Raw genomic sequence first — 21,232 nt, forward strand, 5'->3', positions numbered from 1 at the left:
CTTGCTACTTCAAGTTATCTGCCAATTTAACTCTTAACATCTTTAAATCTGGCAAAAACAGTTCCTTTCCCAGAGCCTTTGAAGGAATAGAAAATTTGAGGTAACGAACATCTACAGCCTCTCTGCTGCTGGAGTAAATATAGTGTAACCAGCCAGCAACCTTAATTCACAAACCTTTTTAATCTGAGAAGCAGTTCTAGAGAGGCAGTTCTCAACCCCAATCCCCACCCCCCAGTTCAGCCTGCTGTGAGCTTTTTTGGGGTCTTCCCACTTTGAAGCCGAAAGCATTCTGGCAGTAGAATTAATTTGGGCTAAAAGAAGCAGGATGTGTTCCCTAACCCAAGAACTCAGTGAATTCAGTGGGCCCTTCAGGTACGATGCAGAACTGATCCAGGGCTATCTGGCACTGTTTGGGAGGGGTTGGTTTTTAAGGTACTGGCACCAAATTTGCTCTGCTGCAGATTGTGCCTCTTCTCAACCCTCCTGCCCTAAATTTATGAAAGATTGGACCAGGGGGATTTATTCATGGGACCTAAAGAAGAAGGTGCCCTCTTCCTCCATTTTTTCTCAGTGAAGGGGGGTGGAGAAGGCCTTTGAAGGGACTGTCCCTCTAAACCCCTTCCTTCTCCAAGGCACAGAACTCCATGGAAGTGAGCTCTGAAGTAGGGTTGCCACTTTCTGAAAAGTCAGGGAAATGGAAATTGCTCAGGGAAAGTCAGGGAAATTGGTCTGAAGTCTGGGAAATTGTGATTAAAATATATTTAAGCAGTGGATTTTTGACCTCCCGCTGCAAGAGCATAATCTGTTCTTGTGGAAACTGGAATAGAGAAGGAGCAGAATACAAGTGAAACTTAATGATGTCCTTTCCCAGCTCCACCTTTTTCTCAGCTCCACCCCCAGCAAGCAGCCTCATGTGTTTCTTGAGCTCTCCCTGCATGATTTCCCAGAGAGAGAGAGCAGAGCAGCTTTGATAAGCTGAGACAGCTGGGGGAGTTGCTGAGAATTTTTGAGTTTTGAAAGACTTTATTCTGAGCTTTGTGTGACTGCTTAAAATTCTGAGTTGTGGTAGCTGGGGAACTGCTGTTAGTTTGATTGAGTGGGCTGAAGGTGAAAGTGATTGAGAGTGATTGTTGCTGATTGTTTAGGAGTGGCTCTGCTCCACCCTCTTTGCATTTTAAGCTGCGCCTTGCCAAAGACGCGAGCCGAAGGGCGAGAGCTAAAGGGGCCTTGGCCTGTGGCTCTTCGCCTGGGGGCTCTGTAAGGACCAGGAACCCAGATCCCTAATTTCCTTGTTCTCCCAATAAGGTAAGTTGACCCTCCAGAAGGGGTGCCACTTGAACAAACAGCATTTAAAGAGGACTGTATATTTTATATATATATAATGAAGATAGAATGCCAGCAGAGGGGTAGGGGCTTTCCAGTGTTTTGCATGTATGACTATGTGCCCACAGGACACAAGTCTTGGGTGTGTTCTTGATGCAAGGAGCTCCTGGTCCTCAGGGAACGAGTTCGTACCCTTGAGGCCAAGGTGACTGCCCTGGAGAAGCGGAGATGGTCAGTTAGGCACTTAGGGAAGACTCTCGGGGCATATTAGATGAGCCCCGCTCTGAACGTGGCAGCCCTGTTGCTGCCAGAGAGCGGGAGGGTCGAGAGGGAACAGGGCACCGTGCTGAGGATAAGGGGAATGCGCCCTCAGAAGGGACCTCTTCTTCGGTTGGTGAGCGGGAATCCTTTCACGCCAAGGAACAATCCCTGGGCAGGGGGTGAGGGGGGTTTTTGGTAGTTGGTGATTCGATCCTTAGGCAAGTAGACAGCTGGGTGGCAAAACCGCATTCTGACTGTATGGTGACTTGCCTGCCTGGTGCGAAGGTAGCGGACATTACGCGTGTAGTAGATAGGCTGATAGACAGTGCTGGGGAGGAGCCGGTGGTTGTGGTGCATGTTGGCACCAACGATGTGGGGAAATGCAGTTGTGAGGTCCTGGAGGAAAAATTTAGGCTGCTAGGCAGGAGACTTAAGGCCAGGACCTCCAAGGTAGCCTTCTCAGAAGTGCTACCTGTTCCACGTGCAGGGCTGGAGAGACAGGCACAAATTAGAAGTCACAATGTGTGGATGATACAATGGTGTAAGGAGGAAGGGTTTAAGTTTGTTAGGCACTGGGATGCTTTCTGGAACAAGCGGGAGCTGTACAAAAGAGACGGTCTCCACTTGTCCTCGGATGGAACCAGGCTGCTGGTGCTTAAAATCAAAAAGGTGGCAGGGCAGTTTTTAAACTAAATCTTGGGGGAAAGCCGACAGGAGATGAAATGTCTCTGGTTCTGGAGGACTCATCTCAAAGAGATGAAGGGTTAGCTGCTATTTTTCTACCGGGTAATGGATCAGAGTTGTCCACTGTGATGGTGACAAACAGTATGGACTGTCTTCCAGAGTCGGCAGGAGGAAGGTGGCGGGCCTAGCTTGCCTGGGAAATTATAGATGTTTGTATGCAAATGCTAGAAGTGTTCGAAGTAAAATTGGTGAGTTGGAATGTTTAGTGTTGGTGGAAAACATAGACATTGTGGGAATTTCAGAAACTTGGTGGAATGAGGAGAATCAGTGGGATACGGTGATTCCTGGATATAAGTTATATTGGAAGGATAGGGAGGGAATGAGAAGAAGAAGAAGAAGAAGATATTGGATTTATATCCCGCCCTCCACTCCGAAGAGTCTCAGAGCGGCTCACAATCTCCTTTACCTTCCTCCCCCACAACAGACACCCTGTGAGGTGGGTGGGGCTGGAGAGTGCTCTCACAGCAGCTGACCTTTCAAGGACAACCTCTGCCAGAGCTACGGCTGACCCAAGGCCATTCCAGCAGGTGCAAGTGGAGGAGTGGGAAATCAAACCCAGAGAGGAGAATCAGTGGGACACAGTGATTCCTGGATATGTTATATTGGAAGGATAGGGAGGGAAGGGTTGGAGGTGGGGTGGCTCTGTATGTCAGAGAGGGCATACAGTCAGGTAAGACTGAGGTCAGAGAATTAGATTCCCTTTTAGAAATTGAAGGCAGGACAATGGCCTGTCCAACTCAGAAGGCAGCATTAAAGCCTTCATGTATTTTGGCCTATGCAAGAATGCTGAGGGTCTCAGAATGTGCTGCCCTTTCACCTCCTTCCTGGAATCCACATTTGGGGTTACAAGCTTATGTAAACATTGGTCATTTCATTCTGTACGTTGTTAGTCAGTGATTGTGTACAGAGGAATGTATAAAATAAAGCAACGCAGCCACTGTCAGAAAGACACAAGCAGCATGGACAGACTGGTGCGTGAACCTCAACCCTGAGTCATGTGACAATTACTACATGTGGCGCCCGAACAGGGACCCCTCTCACAAATGTCTGGAACAGACCTCTCGGAAGTGCACTTTGTCGTTCTAAACGACCCCTTCATTTGTCCTTTATGAGTTCTGGCACGTTGTGTTCACCTGGCTAAAGACGGCATGGCATCAGGATCTCCTAAATCCACTTCCCAATTTCAATCTCAGCCTCAAAAGGGAGACGGTGAAATCCACACACCCAGACAGCCCTTGATGTCACATGGGGGGATGTGAAGCATCTAACTAATCCAGCTCAACAAACGTTGAAAGAGGCTGGGCGAGAGCCATCCCTGGATAACACACTGATTTACATATGTCATTCATGTTTGTAAGGCTCCAGGAACTGATACAGCTTTTGGTAAACGTTTAAATGAATCCCAAATCTCTTATGCAACTTTACCCAACTGGCATTCCCACCATAAGCCATTGCATGGTTGCCTGCAAACAGATGCCCCTTTGAGGGAATGTAATATAACAATTAATGTAACCAGTAACTGTAGTCTTTGAACTTTTAGTTATATTCCTGCTAACATATCTCTTTCTGTATGTTGTTTAAGTCACCTTGCTGTAGTGTTGCTGCAAAGATCCTGGCTTATGGGATCCTCTACCTCATGCATTAGCAGAGAAACTGTCCCCTTAGACTCTACCTGTGATTCTTCTGATATGGCATTATTATCTCAGACTGATTATGTGTCTTAGTTACAGTGTTGCTTTGTACAATGCTTGCCTTCCTTGTGTGTCTTGTGTACAAGAATATGTAAACCGTCAAGAGAAGAATATACCTTGCAAGCCAATCATGCATATGTATTAGCAAAGCAATTGGAACAATACACCCCTTTCATACAATCGATTCCAGAGAGTGACGGTGAGGGGACAGACAATGTTTAACAAAAAAACAAAAAAGAGTGAGATGAAGGAAGGACAACTCAGAAGGCAGCATTAAAGCCTTCATGTACTTTGGCCTATGCAAGAATGCTGAGGGTCTCAGAATGTGCTGCCCTTTCACCTCCTTCCTGGAATCCACATTTGGGGTTACAAGCTTATGTAAACATTGGTCGTTTCATTCTGCACGTTGTTAGTCAATGATTGTGTACAGAGGAATGTATAAAATAAAGCAACGCAACCACTGTCAGAAAGACACAAGCAGCATGGACAGACTGGTGCGTGAACCTCAACCCTGAGTCGTGTGACCATTACTGCAAGAAATGCTTTGGGTTGAAATAGAGGGCCCAAAAGGAAATTTAACTATGGGAGTTTGTTATCGCCCACCAACTCAAAAGAGAGAGGACGATTATAATATGATGGAAGGCTTAAAGATAGCGGCTAAACGTAAAAACTGTGTCATCATAGGTGATTTTAACTACCGCGGAATGATTGGGTCAATGTGTGTTCTGGTCAAGAGAAAGAGATTGAGTTTCTTGATGCTCTCAATGACTGTGCTATGGAGCAGGTGGTCTCAGAACCTACCAGGGGTGGGGCGATCCTGGATTTGGTCCTAAGTAATGCCCAAGACTTAGTGAGAGATGTAAAAGTGATTGCGCCGCTTAGGAGCAGTGACCATAATGCTATTGATTTCACCATTTGTATAAATAGGGAGTTGCTGCAAAAGACCGGCACAACCACGTTTGACTTTAAAAGGGGTAAATTCTCTGAGATGAGTAGGCATGTGAAGAGGAAACTGAAAGGAAAGGTACATACGGTCAAAACCCTTGGGGAAGCTTGGAGGTTATCTAAAACTATAATCCAAGAAGCTCAGATAAAATATATACCACAAGTTAGGAAAGGCACAAACAGGTATAAGAAAAGGCCTGCATGGTTAACAAACAAAGTAATGGAAGCTGCAAAAGGTAAGAAGGACTCCTTTAAGTGGTGGAAAGCTAGTCCAAGTGAGATTAATAAAAGGGAATACAGACTGTGGCAAATCAAATGCAAGACTGTGATAAGGCAGGCAAAAAAGGACTATGAAGAGCATATTGCAAAAAACATAAAGACCAACAATAGAAATTTCTTCAAGTATATTAGAAGCAGGAAACCAGCCAGGGAGGCAGTGGGGCCCTTGGATGACCAAGGGGTCAAAGGATTACTGAAGGAGGATAGGGAAATGGCTGAGAAGCTGAATGCATTTTTTGCCTCTGTCTTCACTGTGGAAGATGAGAAGTGTTTGCCCACTCCAGAACCACTTATTTTGGAAGGGGTGTTGAAAGACCTGAGTCAGATTGAGGTGACAACTGATAGAAGAATTAAAATCTAATAAGTCATCAGGTCCGGATGGCATACATCCCAGTTGAACTTGTGGATCTCCTGAGAAAAATATGTAATCTTTCATTGAAATCTGCCTCCGTTCCTGGAGATTTGGAAGGTAGCAAATGTCACCTCCATCTTTAAAAAGGGTTTCAGAGGAGATTCGGGAAATTACAGGCCAGTTAGTCTGACTTAAATACCGGGAAAGTTGGTAGAAACCATTATCAAGGACAGAATGAGTAGGCACATTGATGAACATGAGTTATTGAGGAAGACTCAGCATGGGTTCTGTAAGGGAAGATCTTGCCTCACTAACCTGTTACATTTCTTTGAGGGGGTGAACAAACAGGTGGACAAAGGAGACCCAATAGTTGTTTACCTTGACTTCCAGAAAGCTTTTGATAAAGTTCCTCATCAAAGGCTCCTTAGTAAGCTCGAGAGTCATGGAGTAAAAGGACAGGTCCTCTTGTGGATCAAAAATTGGCTGAGTAATAGGAAGCAGAGAGTGAGTATAAATGGGCAGTCTTCGCAGTGGAGGACGGTAAGCAGTGGGGTGCCATAGGGCTCGGTACTGGGTCCCATGCTCTTTAACTTGTTCATAAATGATTTAGAGTTGGGAGTGAGCAGTGAAGTGGCCAAGTTTGCAGATGACACTAAATTGTTCAGGGTGGTGAGAACCAGAGAGGATTGTGAGGAACTCCAAAGGGATCTGTTGAGGCTGGGTGAATGGGCGTCAACGTGGCAGATGCGGTTCAATGTGGCCAAGTGCAAAGTAATGCACATTGGGGCCAAGAATCCCAGCTACAAATACACGTTGCTGGGGTGTGAACTGGCAGAGACTGAGCAAGAAAGAGATATTGGGGTCGTGGTAGATAACTCACTGAAAATGCCAAGACAGTGTGCGTTTGCAATAAAAAAGGCCAATGCCATGCTGGGAATTATTAGGATGGGAATTGAAAACAAATCAGCCAGTATCATAATGCCCCTGTATAAATCGATGATGCAGTCTCATTTGGAATACTGTGTACAATTCTGGTCACCGCACCTCAAAAAGGATATTATAGCATTGGAAAAAGTGCAGAAAAGGGCAACTAGAATGATTAAAGGTTTGGAACACTTTCCCTATGAAGAAAGGTTAAAACACTTGGGGCTCTTTAGCTTGGAGAAACGTCGACTGCGGGGTGATATGATAGACGTTTAGAAGATCATGTATTGGATGGAGAAAGTAGAGAAAGAAGTACTTTTCTCCCTTTCTCACAATGCAAGAACTCATGGGCATTCAATGAAATTGCTGAGCAGTCAGGTTAGAATGGATAAAAGGAAGTACTTCACCCAAAGGGTGATTAACGTGGAATCACTGCCACAGGAGGTGGTGGCGGCTACAAGCATAGCCAGCTTCAAGAGGGGGTTAGATAAAAATATGGAGCATTGGCTCACCAGCCACAACCGTTAATTACATGGTGCCCAATCAGGTTTTTCCCGCCTTCAGCCTCCAACTGACTGGGCTACAAATCCAGCGAGAATAACTTGGTACTCCCCATTCTTCCAGATACCAAGGACAGCTCCCTACCAGCACCAGTATACTCAGGGGGAGGAGAGGGAGCAGAATGTCAGCACAAGAGGGAAAAGAGACATTCTCCCAGCACAGAGTCCAGTGGGTCCCAGCAGTACAGGAGACAAAAACTGTCCCCTGTTTCTTGATATCAATCCCCATCTCCTTCAGAATCGTCTTCTGAGGAGAAGGTGGGAGCTGCAAGAGGAGAGAGAGGGAGAAAGGGCCCTCAGCAGAGGGAGGTCAAGGAGAGAGCGTTCCCATTCCCATTCTCCTGCTAATAGAGCCAAGACCCATCAGAAGTTACCACGCACAGACACTCCATCTGAGGCTGAAGGCTATAAATCTATTGCTTCTTCTGTCATCATTACATCTGTGTTTAAACAATTTATTGGTAGCATATGGTTACAAAACTTAACTATTTCTTAATTTTTTTTTCCGCATTAACCCATATGACATTTCCATCCCCCCTCCCTCCAATGTTGACTTCCCCGAGGTTATAAATTCAAAATCAATACTAAAGGCACTTCTAACTGCTCAAAGTTCAATGTATATATTCTTACTACTAAAAAATTGTCCAATGTTTCTTTACTTTCCAAGTTTTCTCCATATATCCTTTAAATTTTCTCCACTCCCTTTTGAATATCTCTAAATCATAGTCTCTTAGTGTTCTAGTTAGTTTGTCCATTTCACACCACGATAAAACTTTCATGGTCCAGTCCCATTTCTCCGGTATTTTTTCTTGCTTCCAAAGCTGCGCGTATAATGTCCTAGCAGCTGATAGCAGGTACCAAATTAGAGTCCTGTCTTCTTTTGGAAATTTTTCTAATTGTAATCCAAGTAAAAACGTCTCTGCAGTTTTCTTAAAGTCGTAGCCCAAAATTTTGGAGATTTCTTGTTGTATCATCTTCCAGAATTCTTTCGCTTTTTCACATGTCCACCACATATGGAAGAAAGAACCTTCATGTTTTTTACATTTCCAACAACTATCCGACATTTTCTTACTCATCTTAGCCATTTTTTTCGGAGTCATATACCACCTATACATCATCTTAAAACAGTTCTCTTTAATACTTTGACAAGTTGATATCTTCATTGAGTTCTTCCACAGGTGCTCCCATGCATCCATTTGTATTTCTCTGTTCACATTGATTGCCCATTTGACCATTTGAGACTTTACTACTTCTTCTTCTGTAGACCATTTCAATAATAACTTATATACTTTTGATATCAATTTTTCATTGTCACCTAGCAAGACCCTTTCCAGTTCTGTTTGTTCTCGTCTAATTCCCTCTGATTTTATGTCATTTTCCATCAAGCTTTTAATTTGTTGCATTTGAAACCAATCTTAATTGTTATTTAGCTCTTCTGAGGTTTTTAATTCAATTTTGTCTCCTTGAATCTTAAGCAGTTGAGTATATGACATTTCTCTTTTTTCTTCGGATTCAGCTGTTATTTTTATTACTTCTGCTGGCAGTATCCATAGCGGTTTTCTCTCGTCCCCGTATTTCTTGTATTTTATCCAAGTACTTAGTAAAGTATTTCTGACATAGTGCTGAGAGAAAAAACCATCCATTTTATTCTTCCCATAGTACATGTACGCGTGCCAGCCGAATTTATTTCCGTGAGCTTCTAACCATAAAGGTTTTTTGTCTAACAGCATTATCCAATCTTTTATCCATGTCAAACAAACTGCATCGTGATACAATCTTAGATCGGGAAGTTGAAAACCTCCTCTCTCTTTGGCATCCGTTAAGATCTTCATCTTTGTCCTTGGTTTCTTTCCGGCCCAAATGAAATCAGAAATTTTCCTTTGCCATTTGTTAAATTGTTTTGCATCTTTTACAATCGGGATGGTTTGAAACAAATACATTATCCTTGGCAAAATATTCATTTTAATTGCAGCTATCCTGCCCAGTAAGGACAAGTTAAGCTTATTCCATTTCATCAAATCTTTGTCCATCTTACACCACAGTTTTTCATAATTGTTTTTAAATAAATCAATGTTCTTCATTGTTATCTCTATTCCAAGGTACTTAACTTTGGTTGTGATTTCACAACCCGTCACCTTTTGTAGTTCTTTTATTTTATTTGGTTGCATGTTTTTACATAAGAATTTCGATTTCTCCTTATTTATGTATAATCCTGCTAGTTCTCCGTACTCTTTTATCTTAGCTAACAGCAATGGTGACACTTGAATCGGATTCTCTATTATGAACACTATATCATCTGCAAAAGCTTTGTATTTATAAGAGAATCTTCTGATTTTTAGACCTTCTATTTCTTCATCTTTTTGAATTTGTTGTAACAGAATTTCAAGGGTCATTATAAACAACAATGGTGATAACGGGCATCCTTGCCTTGTTCCTTTACTCACTTTCAATTCTTTGGTAAGATCTGCATTTATACACAGTTTTGCATGCTGATCTGTATATATTGCTCTTGTCATTTTTATAAATTGTTCCCCTAGATTAATTTTTTCCATTACCGCAAACATAAAGTCCCAATTCAAGTTGTCAAAGGCTTTCTCTGCATCGACAAAAAATAAGGCCGCTTCTTTTTCTGGGTGCTTCTCATAATATTCCACGACATTAACAACAGCTCTTACATTGTCCCTTATTTGTCTTTTAGGAAGAAATCCCGCTTGGTCTTTGTTTATAAAGTTGATCAAGTATTGTTTCAATCGCTCTGCTAAAATTCTTGTATAGATCTTATAGTCATTATTCAACAATGAGATTGGTCTATAATTTTTTACATTTGTGATATCTTTATCTTCCTTAGGAATCAAAGAAATTACAGCTTCCCTCCAGGTCTTTGGAATTTTCCCTTCTTCTCTTATCGTATTTATTTATTTATTTATTTATTTATTTATTTATTTATTTATTTATTTATTTATTCTATGACTTATATCCCGCCCTTCCCATAAAATGGCTCAGGGCGGCTCACAACAAATGATAAAACAATAAACAAAGTGCAAAATTATTACAATTAAAAAGTCAAAGCATTTAAAAACCATAAAATCTTAACATTAAAACTATACCGTATATTTCACTAAGGTCTGATAAGCTACATTAATCTAGTCAGGCGTAGGCTAGCCGGAAGAGGCTTGTCTTACAGGCCCTGCGGAACTGAGTAAGATCCCGCAGGGCCCTCACCTCTTCCGGCAGCTGGTTCCACCATGTGGGGGCCATTGTGGAAAAGGCCCTGTCTCTGGTTGTCTTGAGACGGACTTCTTTGGGCCCGGGGATGGTGAGAAGGTTTTGCGTCCCAGACCTCAGTACTCTCTGGGGAACGTGTGGGGAGAGACGGTCCTTCAGGTAGGCAGGTCCCAGGCCATATAGGGCTTTAAAGGTAATGACCAGCACCTTGTACCGGACCCGGTATATTATTGGAAGCCAGTGCAGAGCCCGAAGACCCGGCCGAATGTGCCCCCACCTTGGGAGGCCCAATAACAGCCGGGCCGCGGCATTCTGCACCAGCTGCAATTTCCGGGTCCGGCACAGGGGCAGCCCCATGTAGAGGGCATTGCAGTAATCCAACCTCGAGGTGACCGTAGCATGGATCACTGTTGCTAGGTCGTCGCGGTCCAGGAAGGGGGCCAACTGCCTTGCCCGCCTAAGATGAAAAAACGCGGACTTGGCAGTGGTTGCTATCTGAGCCTCCATCTTTAGGAGGTATTTAACAACTTCAACAGTTTGGGTGTTAATTCATCCTTAAGAGATTTGTAAAATTTTGATGTAAATTCATCTGGCCCTGGGGCTTTACCCTCTTGCATTGCTTTTATTGCTGCTTCTACTTCAGTTTTCTCTATTGGATCATTTAATGTCTTTTTCATATATTCCGTCAAAGGTGCCACCTGGATGTTTCGTAGATACTCTTCCACTTTTTCTTTACTTATGTTCACACCTTTGAATAAATTTGCATAGTATTTAAAGAATTCTCTTTTAATTCCTTCTTGATCCACTATTGTTTTCCCATTTGCCATAATTTTATTTATAGTCTTATTTTCTTTCTTTTTTTTTAGTTGCCAGGCCAAATATTTACCAGGTTTGTTCGCACTTTCAAACGATTTCTGTTTCAAATTTTTTAAATTCCATTCTAATTCTTTATTCAGCAAATGTTTAACTTGGGATTGTAATATTGTAATTTCTTTTATTAATTTTTTCTTCCCTGGTCTTTTTTTCAAGTCCCTTTTTTTTTTTATTTCATTTTGCAGTGCTGACAGCCTTTCTTCTTTTGCTCTTTTGTCTTTATTATTCAATGTAATAAATATACCCCTCATTACTGCTTTATAAGTGTCCCATACTGTTTGAAATTCCATATCCTCCGTTTCATTTATTGGGAAGAATGCTGCAGTCTCCTTTTCTAAGAATGACACGATGTCTTTATTTTGTAGTAAATCCTCATTAATTCTCCATCTTCTTGATTTCCTTTGCAATTTTGTAGACCAGCATATTGGATTATGGTCCGCCCAAACCTTTGGAAGAATCTCAATTTTTTTTGTTATGAGGCCCAAGCCTTGGGAACCCCATAACATGTCAATTCTGGAAAAAGAATTATGCCTTGCTGAGAAAAATGTATAGTCTCTTACATCAGGGTTGAACTTTCTCCAAATGTCTTCTAAATTTTCCTGTTTAATCAACTCAAAGAAAGAATTGGGTAGCTTCCCTTCTTTATCATTCTTCTTTTAACTTGATCTGTCAAGATTATTTTGTATTGTCCCATTGAAATCGCCCATCATCAATACCTGATCATATGTTTTTTCATCCATTTGTGGATTTATGTCTTTAAAAAATTTGTCTTTCGCTCCATTGGGTGCATAAGGTCCTAGTAGTAACGGTTTTTTCGCCTCTATCGTCACCTCAACAGCAATATATCTTCCTTCTTTATCTTTAAAAATTAATTTTGGCTCAAGTTGTTCTTTGATGTAAAAGACCACCCCTCTTTTCTTTTGCTCTGCTAGTGAAAAAAATTCCAACCCCAAATTTCTATTCCACAAAAATTTACTGTCTTTGCGTTGTATATGAACTTCCTGTAAACAAATTATATTACATTTTTGCTTTTTAATCCAATGAAATGTTCTCCTTCTTTTCTGTGGTGAATTTAGTCCGTTTATATTCCAAGATAGTAATTTGTACTCCATTATGATGTTGGTTCTTTATTTTCTTCAAAAAAGCTATGCATCTCTTGTTCACTTCTTATTGTAATCCTCTTGCCATTTTGTTCAAATCCAAGACCCTCCGGTATTATCCATCTATATCTTGTGCCCTCTGCCCGTAGCTGGTCAGTTAGCCTCTTGTATTTTTTCCTATCACTTGTCTTGGTAGCTCTTTCATTATTTTAACTCTGCTCCCTTCTATTGCCCAGGCTTTTGGTACCCTTTGCTCAAAATCTTCTCTGCCACCTCTTTTGATCTTAGTCTTATGACAATGTCTCTTGGCAGGCCTTTATTTTTCGCATAAACTGAGTTGACTCTATAGGCACCCTCCAACATACTCTTAAATTTGTCAGGGTCTTCTTCTATGTACTCAGTGATGATATTCACCATATAGCCCTTTAAATCTGCCTCTTCCTTTTCAGGTACCCCTCTCAGACGAACTTGTGATTCCATCAACTTACAATCGTGTATTGTGACCTTTTCTTGAAGTTTTAGCAAGGCAGAGGCCTGTGTATCCACTTTCATCTCTACCTCCTTCACTTTATTTTGAGTCTCTTCCTTAAAACCCTCTATCTCTTTCCTAAGATCTCCAACTTCTTTTTTAAAATCTTTTTTCATTGCCAAATGCAATTTGTCCATTGCTTTTAACATTTTTGCCTCCAGAGCATCAAATTGGGATTGCATCTTATCAAATGATTGGGCTCTTGCACGTGTTATTCTTTCTACTGACATATAAAAAATCACCAAACCTTAAAAAAATCCCCACATAAAGTTTAGCATCCAGTCCAATAGCTTAGAACAAGTTCTTTCAGATGAGACTAATTTCGTTTTCCTCCCTTCTTCCTAAGCATAGATATTGAATTTTAACAATTTTGACAGTTTTTCTCCCTTTTAAAATGGCAATCGTTATTTCTCTATGGTACAGTTCCAGTCCAGAGAGGTCTTTCTTAGTCTTTCTTGGTCTTGGACTCAATTCCTTCCTGGTTCAAAGGTCGGATGTCACAGCTTTTGTAATCCTTATAGGCTCTGTATTATTGTCCAGCCCCTTTTAGTTTCACTTCCTGTTACAGCTTGGTCTAATCTCGTGTCTAGGTCTCGCAGTTTTTTGAGCTACATGAAGAAACCGAAACCACAAAAACCCAAAACAATATGTCTTTTCTTCAAATATCTTTGAAGGCAATTATTTTTGCAGCATCCAATTTTCACAGGCTGAATTCTTCTCCTACTATGCCCCCACTCAGCTCAGTTCATTCAAAGTTCCACAGTTTGTGGGCATATATACACGGCAAATCTCTATTCTTTCCTCTGCGTCACCAGCCACGGACTGCCAACTTTCTCTCTTATCTTAAAGTTCTTTTGCTGTTGTTCACTTCCAAAGCCACAGAGCTCAGCTTAACAAGGTAAAGATTTTTTTCATTCAATTATGCTTTGCCTTCGTCTGTTTATAATCCACTCAGTGTTTAAACTATATTCAAAGTCTCTCAGAGTGAAGATAAAAATGATGAATGTACCTTGTAGATGTTCACAACTCCCCCGGCTCACGTTTTCTTGCAATTAAAGTCAGTCCGTCTAGAGTGTTTGGATTACGACAGGCTTGAGTCAAATTAATGACTTTAGAATCACTGCAGATAATGGTTGACAAGTCCCGTACCGCCGGACATCAAGAACTGAAGGAGACAGCTCCCTGACCCCTCCAGATCGATATCAACAGCTAAAGGGGGAAAAAACCCGTCTTGGATTAACCCTTGCCTAGGGTTAATGGGCATAGACCTTTTCAGGGGTCTTTTATACCCTGAACAGTGACAATAAAATCCACCTCTGTTAGGGAGCTGCAGCCTGTCTTCCAGCCAAACAGGAAGTCCTGTCATCATTACATCTGATGAGGAGGGTGAGGGGTCTGGTGAGGACTCAGACTCCAAAAAGAGCTCCACCAGACTTTTTCAACCTGATCTTTACCCAAGACTCCTTTAAAAAGTTGTTTCTGCCTTGAACTACTCCTTAGATGAAGAGGACATAAAGACTTCAAAATCCACAGCAAACTTGGATGCTAGAGGCTTCAAAAAGCCAAATTAAAAATTAGTTGGTTGTGCACTTCCTGAAAATTTTGAAGAAGTACTCAGATCGGAATGGTGAGTACCGGCGGGAGGCACTACCCTTCAAACCATTGCCAAAAAATTTTATGTTCTACTAGATGAGACTATGGGAATCTTAAAGGTTCTGCTGGTGGATGCTCCAGTCGTGGGATTGCATTCAGGGGCGGTCTTATCAGAGGATGGAGACAACGTCCTCAAGGATCCGGTGGATAGAAAAAATGAAACTGTACTCAAAAGAGCACATGAGGCAGCATCCTTAGCTATCAGAGCCTCTGCGGTGCTTCCTAATTTTACTAGGTCCATTGTCATCTGGGCAGACGACTTGCTGCAACATCTGGAATTGGACCCTCTTGCCTTAAAGAGATCTCTTTTGAAGACTAAGAGGGCGGCCCAGTTTGCTGCCGATGCCTCTCAGGACAATGCAATTTGCTGTTAGATCACAAGCTGCTGATGTAGTAGAACTTCCTCAAGCTTTACAGGTAGTAGAAAAGACGGGGGTGGGGAGGGGGTGGGGAGGGGAGTTAGTTTCCAGCAAGGGCTCCTTAGAGTCCAGTCACATTAAGAAACTGAATTGTGCCTCTGAGACAACAAGAAGATTCTTTTTCCACCAGAGAAACTGAAACGCACAACACTTGCAAAGGACACTGACACATCAAAATGCAAAAACATAAAAAAAGAGAAGGTTGTGTTTTTGAGTGTGAGAGGGTGTGTGAGAGAAAAACACGGCTTCCCCTTATGCTGAAGGACCAAAAGGCCCCAGGATCCTTCCCACGCAACCCCCCTCCCTTCCCCTCTAGGGCGCTGCAGGCTGCTATAGCCCCCCTCTGTCCTGGGGTCTTTATTGTCCAGCCTCCTGCAAGTAAGGGGCTCTCCCCGTGGGAGAAGGAGGGGGGAGATCTGGGATTCCGCCTCTGCAGGGAGAGGAAAGGAAAGCCCAGTCTAGAAAAAGATGATATTGGATTTATATCCCACCCTCCACTCCGAAGAGTCTCAGAGCGGCCTACAATCTCCTTTCCCTTCCTCCCCCACAACAGACACCCTGTGAAGAGGGTGGGGCTGAGAGGTCTCTCACAGCAGCTGCCCTTTCAAGGACAGAGGCTCAGAGCAGCCTACAATCTCCTTTCCCTTCCTCCCCCACAACAGACACCCTGTGAGGTGGGTGGTGCTGAGAGGGCTCTCACAGCAGCTTCTCTTTCAAGGACAGAGGCTCAGAGCGGCCTACAATCTCCTTTCCCTTCCTCCCCCACAACAGACACCCTGTGAGGCGGGTGGGGCTGGAGAGGGCTCTCATAGCAGCTGCCCTTTTATGGACAGAGGCTCAGAGCGGCCTACAATCTCCTTTCCCTTTCTCCCCCACAACAGACACCCTGTGAGGTGGGTGGGGCTGAGAGGGCTCTCACAGCAGCTGCCCTTTCAAGGACAGAGGCTCAGAGTGACCTACAATCTCCTTTCCCATCCTCCCCCACAACAGACACCCTGTGAGGTGGGTGGGGCTGAGAGGGCTCTCACAGCAGCTGCCCTTTCAAGGACAACCTCTGCCGGAGCTATGGCTGAACCAAGACCATGCCAGCAGCTGCAAGTGAAGGAGTTCGGGATCAAACCCGGTTCTCCCAGATAAGAGTCCACAGCCACTACACCAAACTGGCTAGTTGGGGGAGGGGTGTGTGTTTCGGTTCCCCCCCACCCTTGCAGGCGCTTCCTTGCAGCCTGCGGTTGCTGCTGGGGTTGTTCTTCTTGCAGGGCCTGGCTGGAGACCCGGGAAGGAGGGGGGGCTGGGGAGGCAGTGGGGGGAGGGGGAGGATTTGGGGGTGGTGGTGGTGTCTACCACTAGTTTCTTTTGCCTCGATTGGGACGGGATTGCCAACCTCCAGGGAGGGCCTGGAGACCTGCCCTACCAAGAGCGCATCTCCAGACTGCAGGAAAGGACAGGGGCGACTGGGGACATCAGAGCCCTATTGAATGAGCCCATCCTGTCCCCGAATCCTGTCTGCCCCATCTCCCGCCACATTTGAGGTCCAGTGGGGGGCGACGGCGACAGAAAAACCTTCCTCTATTTAAGAGCAAGGCTGCTGCGCCTCCTCTCCCCCACTCCAGTTCTTCTGCGGTCCTTTTTCCAAGGAGCTGCAGGGATTCTGCTCCAGCCTCCTTTCCTTGTATCCGCCGGGCATGCACCCCCGTGCAGAGTTACTCCCGAGCAGCCCCATGGAGCAGCACTGCAGATAGCAGCCTGGCTCCTCCTGGAGAGGACTGGAAGGCACAGGTTGTGCTCCTCTGCAGCACTGAAAGGGTTACCGCCAGAAAGCCGTTGGCTAGAGAGGCTCAGCAAGGAATGCAAGGGTGGGGGGAGGTCGGAGAAGAAGAGGGGCTCTCGCTTTCCTTCCTTGCCTGTGCACACATGCGCAGAGGACTTCGGCAAGAGAACTGGAAGCGCTGCAGAGAAGCTGAAGCGGAGAAAAGCACCGCAGCTGGAGCCTGGAAAAGATGACTTTAAAATAAGCCATGTGAGGAGGAGAAGAGAGGAGGGGGGGAGAGGCGGGGATCATGCATGCCAAACCAGGGCTGTGCTAAGTTGGTGGGGATCTCTGGAGGGGGGGACTGAGAGGGAAAGAAGACCACAGAGTTCTCCCTCCCACTCCTTGCTCAGCCTCTCTAGCAAACAGCTCTGCTGCTTTAGTCCTTCCTGAGCTGCGGAGACAGGACAAAGGCTTCCCTTCAGCCTGGCTTCGCTCACCCACCAACGCACTGTAATGATGCAGCGCGGCAGGGGATGGTGCAGAGGCAGGGAGGAGAGCTTCCTGTGCAGCCCGAGGCAGGGACTGTTCCCCTCTTTCTCCTTCTGTCTCTGGGGCTGCAAAGCCAGTGCTTCTCCCCTGGGACGCAGCAAGCCCTTGAGGGGGGTGTGGGTGGGGGTAGGTAGGTAGGTAGGTAGCCGGGCTCTGTCCTTTCCCTCCCAGAAATATTGTCAAAACTCCCACAGGGGCGCTTTCTAGCCACACGAAGTCCAGGGGGCGACAGAAAAAAGGCTTCCTCGTCTGCTTAAAAGCGAGCCTATAAAGCCACCTTCTCCCCTCCCTGACACCCAACCGACTTCTTCTGTGGGGAGGATTCAGCTTCAGCCTCCCTTTCCTGAGAAGCCTGAACAGCGCTGGATCCTCTGGGCATACAACCTCGTGCAAAGTCACTCCCGAGCAGCCCCATTGAGCAGCATGGAAGATGGAGACTGGCCTCTGCTGGAGACGAAGGGAGGACACATTTTGCACTCCTCTGCAGCACCAAAAGGGTTAATGCCACAGAGCCATTTGCTAGAGAAGCCAAACTGGGGAGGGGGGTGGTGGAAAAGATTGGGGTTCTTTCCCTCTTTGCGTGAGCTCATGGATGTGGGAAGGAAGGGGTTTGCTTCTGAACTGGGAAAGAGAGCAGGGAGGGGTGCAGAGAAGCAGCAGTAGCAGGAGGGGGAAACTTGCAGCCGGATCCCCCCCCCCCACGAGGTTTACTTAAAAGTAAGTCACAGAGAGGTGGGGAGGGATAAGCTTCTAGGGAGGCTGGTGGGGATCAGGCCAAGCCACGGCTTTCTGAGGTTGGCCACCTCCCTCCCATGCAGCCATTTTCTTCCAGGGAACTGATCTCTGTCCCTTGGAGGTGAGTTCTAATTCTGGGAGAACTTCAGGCCCCACCTGGCCGTTACAAACCAAGGGATTCAGGAAAAGAGCTAAAGCCCCCATAATCAATTACTGTGAATACATAACTAACACATCTTACTACAGACCCAAATATTATTTCTTATGTTCAGTCATCAATAAATGAGCCCCCTTCTCTTTCATGCATAGATCCATTGCACAGTCCACAATATGAAGTGCCCTAAATGTCTCTTGAAGGGCAAGCATCTTCTTGGCCTCTCACAAGAGCAGGGGGAAAGTGCTGTCGCTGATCCTGCATTTCTTGAATCAAGAGCCTGCAAACAGACTGCTCAGTTTCATATGTCGATTTCAGTGCAAAGGGGGAGCCTTGTGAGGATGGAGGGATCAATTTCTCAGGAATTTCTCTGGCACTGTAGTAAACTTTGTTGGTTATTTCTTCAGGGTAATTGATTGTTTTTTGGCTTCAGCCACCTAGAGATGTTCAGCTATGTAAGCGGAGTTTGTTGGGGAGCAGCAATAATCAGTGTCTTTCAATGTAAGGAAAGTTCAATACGTGAAAGTGACATTCTCTTGCTGGTTCTTTTCATTCTGCAAACCAACAACCCAAGCAGGCCTTTTGGGGAGTGGGGTGAGTTAAGGAAGGGGTGCAGGCTGGGGCAAGGGAAGTCCAGCCTGCACTGGAATCAGCTGCAACCCATCCTAAGCCCCTGATACGGGCCCACTGTGGGGCTCAGGCTGCGAACAGGGGTCCAAGGCCCGCCAAGCAGAGGAGAGGAACATTTTAGATACCTCTGTTGCTAAGGTGGAGAGCGCCTAGCAACCCCATGGGTGATCATAGAGAACACCACCCACGCCCACCAATCAGAGTATTAGATGGGTCCCCTGACAGGCAGACAGGGGTGGAGCATGCAGATGTGGCCACACCCCCAATATGTACAAGGCCAGGAAGAACAAATTCTGCACAAAATTCCATCGCTGTGGGGATCGTGTCAGGAATACACACCAAGGAGATCCACAGATGTCCCCACCTGCAGCAGTGTTTTCCAAAGTGGGCACACAGGGAGAGAACACGCCTGCCCCAAATGCTTTGCCCCTGCCCCATCCTGCCACAGCTAATTGGGCAGAGGCAGATGTGACACAATGCCAAACTGTCCCTCCTGCACTGGGGCTTGGGTGGGAGGAAGGGCATCTTTTGCCAGGTGAGAGAGGTCAGACACTCCCCCCCCTCAGGCAGCACAACAGGGAGAAACACCAAGGCTCGGTCCCAGGAGGGGTGGGGGGGTTCAGATCTTGTTAAGGGAGATGCCAACAAGAATATGAAGCCTGCCTTTTGGGGGTCAGGAGGCCCAGAAAGGAATCCCAGATTTGATCAAATATGTTAAATCATTCATGCTTGTTGCAATGGCAGGTATTTTGGCTGACTCTCCCCCCAACTTCCATCTCCAGCAGGGCAGCACTGAGATAATTAGTAGCCATGCAAAGGTGTCCAAGGTCTTGGCATAGGCTTCATTCCAAATAGTCTGGACAGCGGAAAAGGGTCCTTCTTTCAGGGTGAGCAGGCATACGGGGCAGGGAGAAAATCATGACAACTCTCAAGGATGAAGGACTTGTGGTACATTCTCTGCTTCCTTTTTGGAGGTTGTATTTATAGGTGCATGTATGTGTCTGCGTGTTTGTGTGTGTATATATTTATCTTCCTTCGGACACACTCCTATTTGTCTCTCTCTGTCCCCCCAAGGAGAAGCCTCTCTTCAGAATAAAGACAACTTTTCAGAGACAGAGGTGGCCCAAGAGAAGGGGAAGGAGATGGAAGAACAGGACTCAGAAGGACCTGGAACTGAGAAGAGAGCAAGCAAAAGTCTACATCCCACCCCAGCTGAGAGTGGTGTTGAATTCTGGGAAAGGGCTGTGCCAGAGGTCCTCGCTAAGAACACCCTGACCTCAGAAGTATGTTGCCAACACTTCCGGCAGTTCCGCTACCATGAGGCCGATGGGCCTCGAGAGGTTTGCAGCCAGCTGCATGGACTTTGCAGCCAGTGGCTGAAGCCGGAGAGGCACACCAAGAGGCAGATCCTGGACCTGGTGATCCTGGAGCAGTTCCTGACTCTCCTGCCCCAAGAAATGCAGGGCTGGGTCAGAGGATGTGGGCCGGAGACCTGTTCCCAGGCGGTGGCCCTGGCCGAAGGTTTCCTCCTGAGTCAGGCAGAGGAGAAGAGGCAGGCAGAACAGGTGAGGGGATTCCCTCCAGGTGTGTCTAATTCAAGCAACGATATCTCACCTTATCTTAAAGTTTCCTTGCCAGATAATTGTGTAGAGGCTCTTCTGCTAGAGAATTTCTGACCCCTGCAGATAACTCATCAGAACTGCTGATAGGAGGGTGTAAAATCTGGGAGTGGGGCAGGATCCATTCCTTGGTCTCTTTTCCATTCCATCTCTTACCGTTTCCCCTTGCTGCTGTTTCAGATGCAGGGACCACCTTTGGAAGCTGCAATCCCTGAGGTAGAAGGAGCTTCCTTGGAGCAGGGGCAAAGGGTGCAGGCGGTGGAGCGTGCCCAAGATGCCCTCTCCTGTGGTAAGGACTCCTTGTGCCTGGGGAGCCTGTGAATGTGATGGGTAGAGAGGTCAGGTCAGGGGGGGAAATGCATATTTCTGTAGGCAACACAGAGTTAATTGGTGGCACTCAATATCCACACACTGTGATGTCTCTAAAAGATCAGACAAACTCCTGGAGGACCATTTATCCCCTAATTTTAAAAATTCATCTCTCACCTTCCTTCCCTAAAAGGTCTCAGATTCCCTGGGGAGGGGAAGGCAGGCAAACCTCAAAAGGGAACCTCCACCTTCTGGGGGAGCAGAGCTCTGAAACCAGTCCCTGGGGGCCAATAATCATGGGGACATTTTCCTTCTGTGCCTGTGCTTGGAGGGTCATCTGGGGGGCTGCTGGGGGTTGCAGGGGGTGGAGTAGGGACGGCAGGCTCTGGCCCAGCACTTGTAGGCACTGGAGAGGGTCTTGGGGTGGGACATGGGACAGATGTGATGTCATGTTGAGGTTGTGTCAGGCTGAAAACCTGGTTTAATGTAATTTAAATTTAATTTGCGATTTATACCCCGGCCTATTCCACAAGGCAGGCTCAGGGCGGCTTACAACATCAAAACGTTACAGGAACAATACATAAAACATCTCCAATTCAGCATGC

The 21,232-nt window shown here is 45.5% G+C and overlaps 1 protein-coding gene across 1 annotated transcript in view; it reads right to left on the minus strand.

The window, feature by feature from the left end:
* The window catches only part of LOC132572129 (zinc finger protein OZF-like), a 1,123,325-nt gene that overhangs the window by 420,443 nt on the left and 681,650 nt on the right, over positions 1 to 21,232 (minus strand). The window lies entirely within an intron of this gene.

This window comes from Heteronotia binoei, chromosome 5 (assembly GCF_032191835.1).
Source record: "Heteronotia binoei isolate CCM8104 ecotype False Entrance Well chromosome 5, APGP_CSIRO_Hbin_v1, whole genome shotgun sequence".
Lineage (NCBI taxonomy): Eukaryota > Metazoa > Chordata > Lepidosauria > Squamata > Gekkonidae > Heteronotia > Heteronotia binoei.